Below are 13,166 nucleotides of genomic sequence, written 5' to 3'. Positions count from 1 at the left end.
CCAGAATATGAATTGCTTGCTACGACCTCTTTGGCTCCTTCTCCACCCTATTCTTTAGTATCTTCTCAAACCCCATCTTTCCTCATCTGTCCTTGGTCATTCTGCTCCTTTTTTTTCTGTACAATCCTGTGCTGGGCAGATGAGAAAATCCATTTATTTTGAACTGATGGTCCTCATAGAATAAAACCCCACACTTGTTTTTTGGGGTTTTTTTTTTGCCTTTCGCTGCCTGTGCTTTGAGACTTTTTCTGGTTGGGCTTTTTTTTAACGCTGTTCCGTTATTTTTCTGTGTGTTTCTTCTCATTTTCCACTTTTCTTCTGTGCCTTCAAACTTCTTAGCCACTGCTCTCTCTGTTGCAAAATAGGACAGATAATTATTTTCTGCCTGCTTCTTATTTCTTTTTTTTATTTTTTTTTTTGGTACACCAAGCTTTAGTCTGAAGGAGAAAAGCTTCTGGGTTGCTTTTTTTTTTTAAATAATAGTTCTGAAAACATCAGGGATGTGCAGGTTCAGCAGATGTGTTTGCCTTGGTGAGCTGCTGATGTGCTGGACGAGTTTCTCCAGCCTAATGGGAACGATGAGCACATGGGCTTGACTTGTGATGAGCAGCCTGAATAAAAAAAAAAACCAAAAAACTTGTTAATTAACTGCTGGGTTACGGTTTCCAGCTGCAAATGTTTCTCTCTGGGCTGTACTGATGTTGGAAGAGGGTTTAGTGAGGTGTATTTTTACTTTTTGAGGGCTCTTGTGCTTCATAACTTTGTGTCCCATCGCTAAGATGGTGAGAAAAAGGTGGCACTTTCCCTCCATGGGGCAGCCTGGTCCTGTTCCTGGAGCATCCTCCGTTCAGGGAGGAGTTTGGAGTTGTTAAAAGGGGATGTTTTGGAGGCTGAAGTTTGTCCTTTAAAATGCCCTTTGTGTAATTCAGGCTGCTTAAGGCTCTACTTTTCTTTTTGGCCCTTGGCACCACCTTGTAGTGGTGATGTTCTGTGGGGTTTGGAAGGTGAGGAGGCTGAAAGCAGCTGGGAAATGCTGGATTAAGGAATTTGAGGAGCAGGGGAACGGAGAGATCAGGGCTGCCCCGTCCTCCAGGAGGTTTTTGTGGTGGAAGGAAAATGGCAGAAGGAAACGGGAAGGATCCTGTAATGGAAACCCCGGGCACAAATGAACATTTTAAGTGGAAATTAATGAGTTTCAAGGCCGAGGCGGCAAAGTCTTTAATGTAAAGCAGGATTTGGTAATGGGAGAGAGAAACCTCGTGGGTGGAGGCACGGAACTTGTGAGAAGAGGGGTGATGGCACATGTTTAGACAGATTTGCTGAGGATTTGCAGGGCCGGTATAAAACAGCTGATGAGAGGTGGCTGAGAGGCATCTGGAGGGTGAGTTTAGGCGGGAGATGCGTTTGAGGGGTTGGCTTGGGGATCCTGGGCTTTAAAAGGGTTTGAAACTATGGAAACGGGGTGGCTGAGAGCTCCAGACTGGAGTTGGGATTTGGGATTTGCGTTGGAGGCTGGTGAAGAGCTCATGTTAAAATCACCCAGCAGGGAAAGTGGACTGATAACATCCACTCCCCAGCAAAAAGGGGAGTTCTTTCCCTTCTCTGAGTGTTGGCACTTGGGAAGGACGTGGCTTTTTCACAACTCTGCCTGAAATCTGGGTGTACAGTGAAGGATACACAGTGGGGTTTGAGAATCTGAAGGTTCAGTGTTGCTCAGATCTGACTTACAGGTGGGCTACTGGTGCAAACCAACCCGCAGCTGAGGGCTGAGGGTTTGATGGTTTCTGGGATAAACTGCAGCCCTGTTGGAAGGGGAAAGGGCTGGAAGCAGCTGGGAACCACTGAACTGAGAAACACAGGCTAATAATAAAAAGCAAAATAGGGAGGTGCTTCTGCCAGGCTGGGGTTATTTTTACCCCAGGTTGTCCATCCTCTTGGCTCTCAGTTTAGCTGTTGTGTCGAAGGGAATGAAGAGCTTTGCACCAGAGCTCACAGCTCATGTGTTTGTGCCTTGCTTCAGGAACCTGGAAAGCTGCTGCTTGCTGCCTGTCTCTGGGATGAATTCCTCACCTCCTCCTGTGGGGGGTGGCAACTGGTGCTGTACAGGTTGCTTTCCTTGAGTGAAAAGGATTTCTTGACGTGCTTTCATCTTCCTCTCACCATTTGACTTCTGATGGCACCTCAGGGTGAAGCCCAAACACCCTGTTGTGGTTGGCTCTGTGCAGCAGCACTCCAGGGAATGCTCTGCCTTCCCCTGAAGGGTGAAGTGAAAAAGAAAGATGCTGCAAGGAACACACTTTGCCTCCTTCATCTCCACAGCCCCGTCTGACAAACTGACATCCCAGGCAAGTGAGACCTGGAGATCTTATTTTAGGGGACTAAGATCAGATCTACCAAACTTTTATGTTCACATAGGGTAAAACTCTGCCTGTTTGACAAAAACCTGAGCTTTGGCAAAATACCTCTTGACCAATGTCTGGAAGGCCAGATTTGGTATTTGGTGAAGAGGTGAAGGTCCCAGCTTGTGACCAGGAGCTTAGCTGGGGTTGCTTGCTCAAGTTCTGTGCTTAGCAGAGATTTTCCCTCTCCCTTCATCCTCATCCCTCTCATTCCCTGACCTCATAGCCAGAAAACTCTGAAGTGGGAAATTTTAATTCCTTTGGTTCAGAGCAGTGCAACAGCAGGACTCCAGGCTCCTCTGGGAAGGTAGGACTTGTTTTTTAAGGATTTGACAGGTTTCCCAACACCAGGAGGTGGATGGGTGAACACAATCTCGTGCACATGCACCCCCTGAAGTGGTCATTCCACTGGGTCTTGCCAGAGGAGGTGGGAAGAGGTGGCAGGAGGAGGTGGATGTGCCCTGGAGTCACTTGCACTGGCTGTTGATACCCTCAGGCACTGGGTGTGAGCCTCAGGGATGGTCCTGGGCAGGGATAAGGCTTGGGCTTGATGATCCTTGTGGGTCCCTTCCATCTCAGCATATTCTGTGATTCTGTGAAGAGGGAATTAAGCAACGTGGCTGGGAGAGGAAATCAGTTTGGGATCTGTTTAGCACAAGACAATTTTCTGAGAGCAGTTTGGGACCCTGTACCAGTAACTGCACCTTCATGTAAATGCTGTGGCATGAGCTGGCCAGGAAGTGCTGTCCAAAAACTCTGTTGGTGTCAAGATGTTCAAGCTGTGGGTTTGACAAACCGGTGGCTGCAGCCTGATGTTCTCACTTCAACACTTGCCTTCCCTTTGAAGAGCATTTCTCTAACAGGAGGTCGTGACCTTTCTGGGCTGGAACACCGTGCCCAGGTCATCTGGTGCGTGTCTCTGGCTGAGCTGTTCACAGACCAGCCCACTTCCTGCAGCACTTGCACGGGAGCTGATCTGTCCTGCGTGGTTTCAGCCCCAGAACAGTCGCTGGCAGGTCAGACATTCCTCCCTGCTCTCGGTTTGATGCTCTGTACCTGCAGCCCTGGGTGATCTCTCCCCGTCAGGCTGCCAGGAAGATGATGACTCATGGCAGAGGTGGCCCCACTGCTACTTGTCTCTGTCCCTTTTGACAAAAGCACTGGTGTTTGGCACATTTGCTCATCTGTTGGTGGGGCTGGAGTGGCTCATTTCAAGCCGTGCATAATCGCGTTCAGCAAAGCTTGTGAAGTGCTGCCCAAGTCCTCTCTCGCCTCTTTCCACATGGAGCACTTTCTTAATGAAGAATTAAGGGACCCTGGGGACCAGATGCAGCTCGATGATGGAAAGAGTTGCACAACAGAGCGTTTGATTAATGCCTTCTGACTTTCCCAAAAGTTGAAGTCCTTCAGACAAAGCAAGCTCGGCTTAACTGCAGGGAGAATGGGAAGGCAAGAGGAGAGGGACAGGCAAGCTGAGATGTCTGGACAAGGAGGTGGAAGGGGAAACCTGAGAGAGAAGAATTGAATTGGCCATTGCTCACTACTTGCTTTGGGGGGTTGGTTTTGTGGTTTTGGTTGGTTTTTTTTAGCTCAGTGTCTTGCTGTGAAGCCTTAAAATACAAGAAGGACAGTTTTGAGTGTACATCTGCGTAACTCTGCGGCCGTTTGGGTTTGGGGCTGGTGGAAATGGGTGTCCTGCCTCTGTGGCTGTTCAGGGATGAGTAAGAACAGGGGATGCACACGCAAGACCAGCCTGTAACCAAAACCAGTTGGTGGCCAGGGACTTCCTGAGCCCGAAGTGGTTTGTTTATTCAGCTCATCTTCAAAGCACTGGTCCCATTTCCCCTCAAACTGGTGTATAAACTCTTGGCATCCGCTGAATCTTCAGCCAGGGGGTTTACAGGTCCTATGAGCTTTTGAGTGAGGTGAGGAAGCATCTCCTTAACTTCAGTCAGTCACTCCTGGAAGAGGCAGCAGGCGGCCAGTCCTCCCTCCTCCGACCTGTGCCACCTGCCTCTTTGCAGACCTCCGGCAAAGACACCCCCCGGGCTGAACAGTCTTCCAGTCTGAACTTCACACTCGTGCAAGAAAGGCTTCTCCAGAGCTTCATGCCGGGGCAAAAAGCATCTCCGGGGCGCCCGTGCCTTTGCCCCCCGTGTCTCCCCGCGCAGCTGTGCCCGCCGGACCCGCGCGTTCGGGCTTTGCATCCCCCCAGGGGCCGCGGTTTGGCGTCATCCTCCCCTCTGTCCCCGGGGGCTGGTGATGGTCGGGCGGGGGGACAGGCAAGGCTGGTTCTCCCCGGGGCTTTGGGGCGGCAGGAGCAGCCCCACAGGTGTGCCCCGACACGGCGGATGGGGCGTTTGTGCTAAAATGCTTGAATTCAAAATCACGAGATCAAAGTCAGCACTTTCTATCTCAAGCATCTCGGGCACGTGTTTCCTTTTTTTTTTTTTTTTTTTTTTGTAATTGAAGCCCATTAAGGAGTTTAACTGCGAGACGGTGGCTCCTGAATAATGAGCGTTTTGAATTAATGAGCTGGCTTAGCGGCGCTTGTGCCTGATAATGCTTTTTTTATCTCGTGCAAGAGTTGGTTCTCACCTGTCTTCTTCCTCTTCGCTGCATTCGAGAGATGAGCCAGGCTTTTTATTCCCTTTGCTTGCTGGGGCCAGCGGGTGCTGTCACACGGCTGTGACACGGTGCAGGCGGCTGGGAAAGGGTTAATCCCCCCTGCGGGGGTGTCTCCCCAGTACTCGCTTAAACAAACAAATAAACGCTCCGTTCTCACCTCTCAGGACTCGATCAAAGCCCCAGGGGGAATTTTCCAGCCTCTTGTGTCCCTACAGGTGCTCTGCGCTCACGCCTTGCACCAGCATCCCTCGGCTACAGCCCCCGGGCGCTCCGCTCTCCTCGGGGCTGCAGCTTCAATTTTTGTTCCATTTGCTGCTGAAAGTTGACTTTTTTATCTTATCTGTGGTCTTTCACCACGAGCTGATGTGGTCCCCGCTCTGATTTCTGCGCCGGCCCCGCCGAGCTCGGCTCAGGTTGCAGCTGTGGTCTCACAAAGTCTGTTTTCCTTTAGCCTTTGTGGCAGAAATAAATAAAAGCAGAGCCACTTCGTGCCGCGTGTGCGAGAGCTGCCGCTCTTGCTCCCCTCCCGTGGACACCGATCCCTCTGGGGTTGTGAATAGCTGTGGTCTGACCTCCCCAGCTCCCTCACCTGGAGCCGTGTCCTCAGCTTGAGCTACAGCGTCTTTTTAAGGAATTTTTTTGCTCTTTTTCCCGAGGCAGAACACGCTGATATCGGGCAACTTCAGCCTGGAGGTGGCAACCACCTGATTTTCACCCAGGGGCTTTTATGGCAGGAGCCTCTAGACCAAAGTTTGAGGCCGTGTCCAGCACCTGAGGACCTCAACCAGCTCATAAATCCATAGGAAATGCTCTCTCCTCCATGGACATGGCTGTTCAGCACAGAGTTTGTCCTTGGTGAGGCACCACAGGCCAAACAACAAACCCACTCCCCCCTGCTGCTGCCCCGAGGTGCTGATCTCCCGTCCCAAGGTGTGTGCTCCCGAGGGCTGGTGTCCTCTGAACCTTCCCATCCTCTGCTTTGCAGATTTTATTTCCTTTCTCATTTAGCTGAGCTCTGGGTAGCACGTAATTATTATTCATTTACTGGGTTAGATCCTAAATTAGGGCCTCATCTCATCTCAAGTGCCTTTGCCAGCACACCCCTGACACTGGGAGTGCAGGGAGAGGCCAAGTCCAAAACCTGTCAGCTTTACACAGGACTTGAGGGGCTTTGGGCTTTGCACATGGAGGTTTTTTTTATTTTTTTTTTGCTTTTTGACTTAGATGTGGAATAACCTCACCCTCATAAGCCCCACAGGTGGAAAGAGCAGCTCTGCCAGGGGACAGGGGTGGCTCAAACCAGCAGGAGATGGCTACCACCTCACCTAGGTGGTCTCTTCCTCCTCCAGGGGTTGCTCACAAGGCTGAGATGCTGATAGTTTTCCACTCCCACGAAAAATTAGAAGATCAGAAATTTCCAGCTTCTTTTCTGCACTTGGACAATCAAAGAAAAGGTGAGGTGTGTGCAGGTTTTGGCATCTTCTCGTGGATGCTTCCAGATGGAGCATCCTGTGGCGATGCTGGTGCCTTGTGCTCAGCTCTTGCTCTTGAGTTGGGTGCAATCAAGAATAAAACACGATGTTTTTTTTCTCCAGGTAGCTCTGGGAAGCTCTAGTCAGGTAACTCTCCCTCCTGCCCTCCTCTCCCTGTGACAGGCTGTTGATGACCCCTCTGCTTGCATGGCAAATCTGCCCAAATGGATGTTTCCCCGTGAAAAACCGTGTCCAAGTCAGTGATTTTTTTTTAATTTTTTTTCCCATCAGAAAGTAAAAACCCATCCTGGGCTGGAAAGATTTCTCACCTGTTCAATTTACTAGCAGTAAATTGAATACTTCTGGGCTGTGCTGTAAAATCTGCCCACAAGTCTGTTTAATAGAATAGGATATTTCCCCCCCCCCAGTAAATGGAGCAAGAGGGCATTTTCACCTCCAAAAGAGGCAGAGGGCTGCTAATACAGTTTTTATTCCAAATCCAGCCCAAATTAGCCCAAAAAACCAGCCACAAACACCCCCAAAAAACCAGCCCTGAATCCCACCCAAATTCACCCAAAAATGAACCCAAATCCCACCCTTTGAAAATGAAGCTCCCTGTTTGCCTTGATGTCATCAAAACCCTTGTTGCTAAAGAAATTCAATTAAACTCAGACCAACTCCCACTGAAATTCAAATTTGGTGATTTGTGACTAATTAGAAGAGAATATTTTCAGTTGGAAGGGACCTACAGTGATCGAATTAGATGTTTTAAGCTCCCTGAAAATGTCTCCTGTCTACAAACTTTTCTTCAATTGGACATGGTTTTGCAATTATACATAATTTTATTCACTAATATATAGAGAATCATTATTATGTGTAAGTTTTATTGCATAGAATAATGGGACATAGCACATATTTTTTAATAGGAAATAGAAAATGTGGACCTTGGTAAAAATATTGATGATTGTGCACAGTGATGGCAGGGTAAGACTTGTTCTCTAAACGGCATCAGATTTTATTCAGGAGACATTTTCTCTTTAAAACAATAAAAAAAAATCATTTAAAATTAAAAAAAGGCCCTCTGGAGAACAGCAACACTTTCTCATGGAGAAACAGGCTCATCACTTCTGATTTTCTTCTGCACAGTGGGTGGAAGAGGGATCCCAAATGCTTTCCTGCTTCACAGGACATGGGAGCAGCTCTGGGATGTCGCTGGTGTCTGTGGGACTTCTTCTGACCAATGCTATTTGTCTGAATTCCCAGGAATGTTGCTTGTTATTCGGAGCGGAAAAATGTTCTATTTTTGGCTGTGACAACTTCTTTTTTTTTTCTGGGGGAAAAAAATGTTTTACACAAAGCATAGCAAGGGTTGGGGGTGTGTGTGTAGGTCTGGGTGGTATGGGATGGGGATGGAGCGAGGCAGAGCTTCAGGCAAAGACACCAGGGAGTGATTAATGCTCTACTTGCAATTTAAGGTGTCCTTGTTAAGTGGATAATGATGGTGGAGATCCTGGTAGATTGGATATGTGGGAGGGTGTCTCTCTGACCATAAAAAAGATCAGAATCAATGGGTAAATAAGCATGGCTTGGGACTGGAAAAAAGGAAGATGGGGGGTGGATCCAAACCTAACATCATTCAGGAGCTTGAGGTGGCCCTGGGGGAGCAGAGGCACAGCAAGAAGCTGTGGCTGCCCCTGGATCCCTGGAAGTGTCCAAGGCCAGGTTGGACGGGGCTTGGAGCAACCTGAGCTAGTGGAAGGTGTCCCTGCCCATGGCAGGGGTGGCACTGGACGGGCTGTAAGGTCCCTTCCAACCCAAACCATTCTGGGATTCTGGGATCCCCTCCAACCCTGCCCAGGCTGCAGCTGGGAGCTGCTCACAGATGTCCCCAGTGTCCCCACGGCCAGACCCAACAATCCCACTGACATTGCAAACCCCAGAAGTGCTTTAACCTTTGCAGGTAAAACGGAGTTGGAATCCAAAGGTGACATTCCTGGGAAGGACCAGACTGGCCCATCTGATTATAGGTGATGGCTCAGAGAAGGATTTGATTGTCTTGACATTTGGCTGGTTTGTTCTCCTGGGATATGTGATGCCATGTGTTAAAGTGCTTTATGGATGGAGCCTTTTTTAACCAACTTTTTAAGCAAAACCAGCAACTGGAGAATCTCAAATGTGTTTGGAGTCGACCATGAATGAGCCCCAAACTGCTTTCCTTTAGAAACTGCCCTGCAAAAGCTCTGGTTTGAGAACCCTCTGAAATACTTTGAAGTAGTACTAAAGCAGGAAGTTAATTAGAGCTGCTTTGATATCTTACAGCATGTTTTAACAGCTGCTTCGGAGGCAGCTCGAGCAGTAAGAGCTGGTGTGGTTTAGTGCATGTTCCTGAGAGTTGTCCCTACCAAAATGACTCTGCATGTCACAGCACAGCTGCTTTTTGATTTCCTAAGAGCTCCAACTCGCTTTCAGGGGGCCTTGGGAAACTAAAATGGCCAAACCTTACTGACTGTGGCTTTTAAAATCCTTTTTAAACTAATAAATAATAATAATAATAACAATTAAAAAAAAATCCCTTGATGCTGTGGCGTTGCAGCCACAGTCTAAAATTTCCCGTTTCTCACTTCTGTTTTCAGTTGTCTTTCTCCCAAGTTCTCCAGCAGGCTAACATTTTCCATGGCTTGTTTGCATTTAAATGACTTCCCGTGATATTTTAAAACTAAATCATTGCAGTGAAGAGGTTCAAGCTGTCTCTTCTGGGTGAAGAACCTCTAAATAGCCCAAAAGCAAAGGTTTTGACCCTGTTGGTCCACCCTCTTGGAGGAGAACCCTCGTGCTTGCTGGCAAACCATGAGCTCAAATCTTTTGCTGGGGTGATTCATGGTTGGGTTTGGGCAATGTGCTCTGCCATGGAAAAAAAAAAATGGCTCTTCCAAAGTTTTTCCTCCCTGCAGCTGTAACTTTTATCCTTATTTCTTGTATTTTGATTGATCTTTAACCTTATGACTTGATTTTGGTTACATTGGATATAATTTTGATTGGAGAAGAAAATCATACAATGATAGAATGGTTTGGGTTGAAAGGACCTTAAAACTCATCCAGTGCCATCCCCTGCCATGGGCAGGGACACCTTCCACCAGTCCAGGTTGCTCCAAGCCCTGTCCAACCTGGCCTTGGACACTTCCAGGGATGGGGAGTCCACAACCTCTTTGGGCAACTGCTCAAGGGCCTCCCCACCCTCCCAGGGCAGAATTTATTCCCAATGCCTGATGTAAACCTACTGCCTGTGAGTCTGAAGCCATTTCCCATTCTCCAGTCACTCCATGCTGGGTTGATCCTAAGCAAGGTCAATGCCTGGGTATAGAGTAAAAAAATTAAATTATTTTGGTGGCTGTAGCGAGTAAAAGAAGGAAAGACAAGAAAAAGGAGTGGGGTTAGGGTTACCTGCAGCCCACCTCTTTTGGCTTAGTGCATGCGTACCTAAAATGGGGGGAAACACACCTGTGGGTCACAGAAAAGGACTGAAAGTGCTGACTCGTGGGAGCGGGGGACATATCCGGGCTCTTTCCTTGCTCTTTGCTCCTCCTCTTTTGGCTTCGCGTGAGGTTTTAGGAAAAGCGCCCGGCGCGGGCTGAGCCGTGAACGCGGGGCAGGTTTAGGGGCTGTGGGGCTGTGCTGAGTTATCCCGGTGCCCGGCAGCAGCAGGACCCGACCCTGCAGGGATGCCCAGGGTGTTTCCCCCCCCCGGGAGGAGGAGCAGCCTCGGCGCGGCTCTCCTGGAGGTGTGTCCTGAGGACGAGTCCCCCCGGAGCCCCTTCCACCTCCCGAGCCTCTTTTCTCCGCCTGGGTCAGCATCACTCCCGCTGAGCCTTGGCCCCGGGCCCGCAGCGACATCTGCTTTGCCCATCAGTGCCTGCCCTGCCCTGGCCGCCCGCCCGGCGCTGCCATCCATGAATCCATGGACGGGGATTTCCTTCCCCGAGCGGGGCTGTCCCCGCCAGGCATCGGGGGCACTCACAGCCCCTTTAGGAGTCTCGGGAACTCTTTGCTCACCCTGAAGCTGGGATTGCCTTCCCGCAGCTTTCCCTAATCCCGGTTCTCTCCTTACTTGCTCCCCGTTTTCCTCCGGCAGCCTTGAAGCTGCTCAGCAGTGACTTTAAACTTCCCTGGAGCCGTCTCTTTGCTGCGCAAAGGCCCCTGGAAAACCGGGATCTCCCTGCTTGGCTGCAGGCTGTGGTTATTCCCGGAGCCATAAATACCTGCACCTCATTCCAGGCGTGCGGGAGCCGGGGCGTGGGGAGGGTGTTAATCAGGGGAGGGTGTTAATCACCTTTTGGAAACGAAGTGCTCGGGAGCCATCTCTTGGGTTACACCAAAGTAACCAGATGGATGGTTAGGCAAGGGCTTTGGGGAGGGATGTGGTATCTTTCTGTGGTGTCTCAGGGCTACTCTTGAAACAAGAGGCTTCTTTTCGGGGTGAAAATTGATGATCCTCTTGCAAGATTCACTGGAGCCTGCTGTGGGTGACTCTGGGTGGGCTCCAGCCAACACACTGCAGGGCACTGGGGGGGAAAAGGGCAAGGAGATGAAAAACCTTGTAGCTGATCACCCGCTTAAAGTCACCACTTCTGCTTCTGCAACCTTTGAGTTTGCAATTTATTGCCATGGATTATTAATGCTCGTTGTTGTGCTGTTTGTATTTTGCAGGAATCTTCGCTGGTTTGTCCTGCCATGGGAAACTAAGGGTGGTTACAGCTCGTGAAACATGTACTTGTCTTTCTGGAAAGAAAGGGAAGTTGTTAAAGTGTAACTGTGGCTGGTTTTTTTTACATAAACAATCTCTTGCACATTTAAAAATGGGTTTTTTTCACCCAGTGTCCCAGATCTGTGACCCTTTAAGTCTCTAGAAAACCGGTTGTGTTCAACTGGTTTTTCAATTAGCAAGGAGCCTTGGCACACCCCCCGTGAGGGCTGGTGGGAAGACGGAGCCCAAGGAAGAAGGGAGCTGCTCCTGGGGGAAGTGATGTACCTGGAGAGCCCGGGTCTGTGGGATGTCAGCTGTTCTCCTTTTGGACAGACGTGTTTGCTGGGTTTAAAGCAGGATGTGGCTGCGGGAGACTGTCTCCAAAAGAGGATTCCAAGAGGAAGCCTCCATGGAGCAGAGCATCATGATGTGGAGCCAACAGAAACACCAAAGAACAAGAAAGAATAATCTGGTGTCTGGTGGAGGAGAGGGGATGGGGCTTGGGATAAGAGGATGATTTAGGTCAGAAGAGCCTTCTTGGGGTCTCTAGTCCAACCTTTACCCCATACCACACCAGCTGTAAGATACTTTGTGCCAATGCTGCAATCTTCTGGTTTCCAGTGGCATTGCTGGAATCAGGTGGGATGGCTTTCCTGGGATGTCAGACTGCCTAGAAAGGCACTTGGCCTCCAGGATCCTGCCTCTTGCAAACAGAGTGCCTGTCACCAAACCTCTGAAAATCTGGAGAGGGAGGGGGAAAATCCTCTTGAGTGCCTGCAGGTCAATGTCCTTCCAGAAAAAAAAAAAAAAAAAAAAAGAGGAAAAAAAAGGAATAATAGTTTGGCTCACGCTAGAGAACAAACCCAAAACCTCCCCGGCTGCCTCAGCTGCCATCTGCAAGAGAGGGAAAGGGGAGAGCGTGTTTACCATGGCAGGCTCCAGGGTGATGCAGGCTGTCAGAATTATAAAATATTCTTGGAATTGCTAAACATTACAGACAGGAATTCCACCTCGGAAAGTCTCCCGGCACGAATGAGATCTATTAAACTGTGGCTCGGCCCCAAACGAAACTGGGCATGGGCATAGGAAGGAGCTGATGGTTGGTCCCAGTGTGGGGGGAGTTGCTCAGGGATGTTTTACTGGATGGTCCAAAGCCTGGTCAGGAAGGCTGTGTTGGCACAAAAAGCTGGGTTGGCACGGAGGGGAAGTCAAGAGAGCTTGACTTCCCTTCAAAGTGGAAACCACACTAAGCCTTCAAAGAGTCTGCAGGAGATGGAAACAGCAAACAGGGAGCCACGGGGGCCAATGAGATGCTGGGAGCTGTTCAAAACTGGCAAGGAAGTAAATTAGAAGGAATTTTGGGCCGCTGGGATTAAAAGGAAAAGAGAAATGCCACCATCTCCCTGTTCTGCTGCCAGTGTCACCTTCAGGAGAGCTCAGCCTGCAGGTGGGCAGAGCTGGGTCATGGTGGGTGAGGTTAAATGGCTGGGGTTAGACCTTGGAAGATAAACTGCATTGGGATATTGGGAAGGAATTCTTGGCTGTGAGGGCGGTGAGGCCCTGGCACAGGTTGCCCAGAGAAGCTGTGGCTGCCCCTGGATCCCTGGAAGTGTCCAAGGCCAGGTTGGACGGGGCTTGGAGCAACCTGGGCTGGTGGAAGGTGTCCCTGCCCGTGGCAGGGGCTGGAACTGGATGAGCTTTAAGGTCCCTTCCAGCCCAAACCATTGGGATAAATTGACAGGAAGGTGTTAGAGGTTCTTAAAGTCAGAAAAATGTCCCTTGGGACCCCATGCAAGTGGGGGAGAGGCAAAACATCATAATGTCCTCCCATGTCACTATTTGAATGAAAAACTGCCACGATAATGCCTTTGGCTTTTGGATAAGTAGCTCCTGACAGCTTTGAAGAAGGCTGAGGAGCTCTCCCAA

The 13,166-nt window shown here is 49.5% G+C and overlaps 1 long non-coding RNA gene across 1 annotated transcript; it reads left to right on the top strand.

The window, feature by feature from the left end:
* The first annotated feature begins 7,102 nt into the window (after positions 1–7,102).
* Positions 7,103–12,036, top strand: LOC113972212. Its single transcript, XR_003535800.1, has 2 exons — positions 7,103–8,070; positions 11,204–12,036. It is a non-coding gene; the product is annotated as an uncharacterized LOC113972212 (long non-coding RNA).
* The last annotated feature ends 1,130 nt before the right edge of the window (positions 12,037–13,166 follow it).

This window comes from Neopelma chrysocephalum, unplaced genomic scaffold (genome assembly GCF_003984885.1).
Source record: "Neopelma chrysocephalum unplaced genomic scaffold, ASM398488v2 Primary Assembly neopelma1_89, whole genome shotgun sequence".
Taxonomy (NCBI): domain Eukaryota; kingdom Metazoa; phylum Chordata; class Aves; order Passeriformes; family Pipridae; genus Neopelma; species Neopelma chrysocephalum.
The sequence above is the reverse complement of the archived record's forward strand: the minus strand, read 5'-3'. Positions and strand labels throughout refer to the sequence as shown.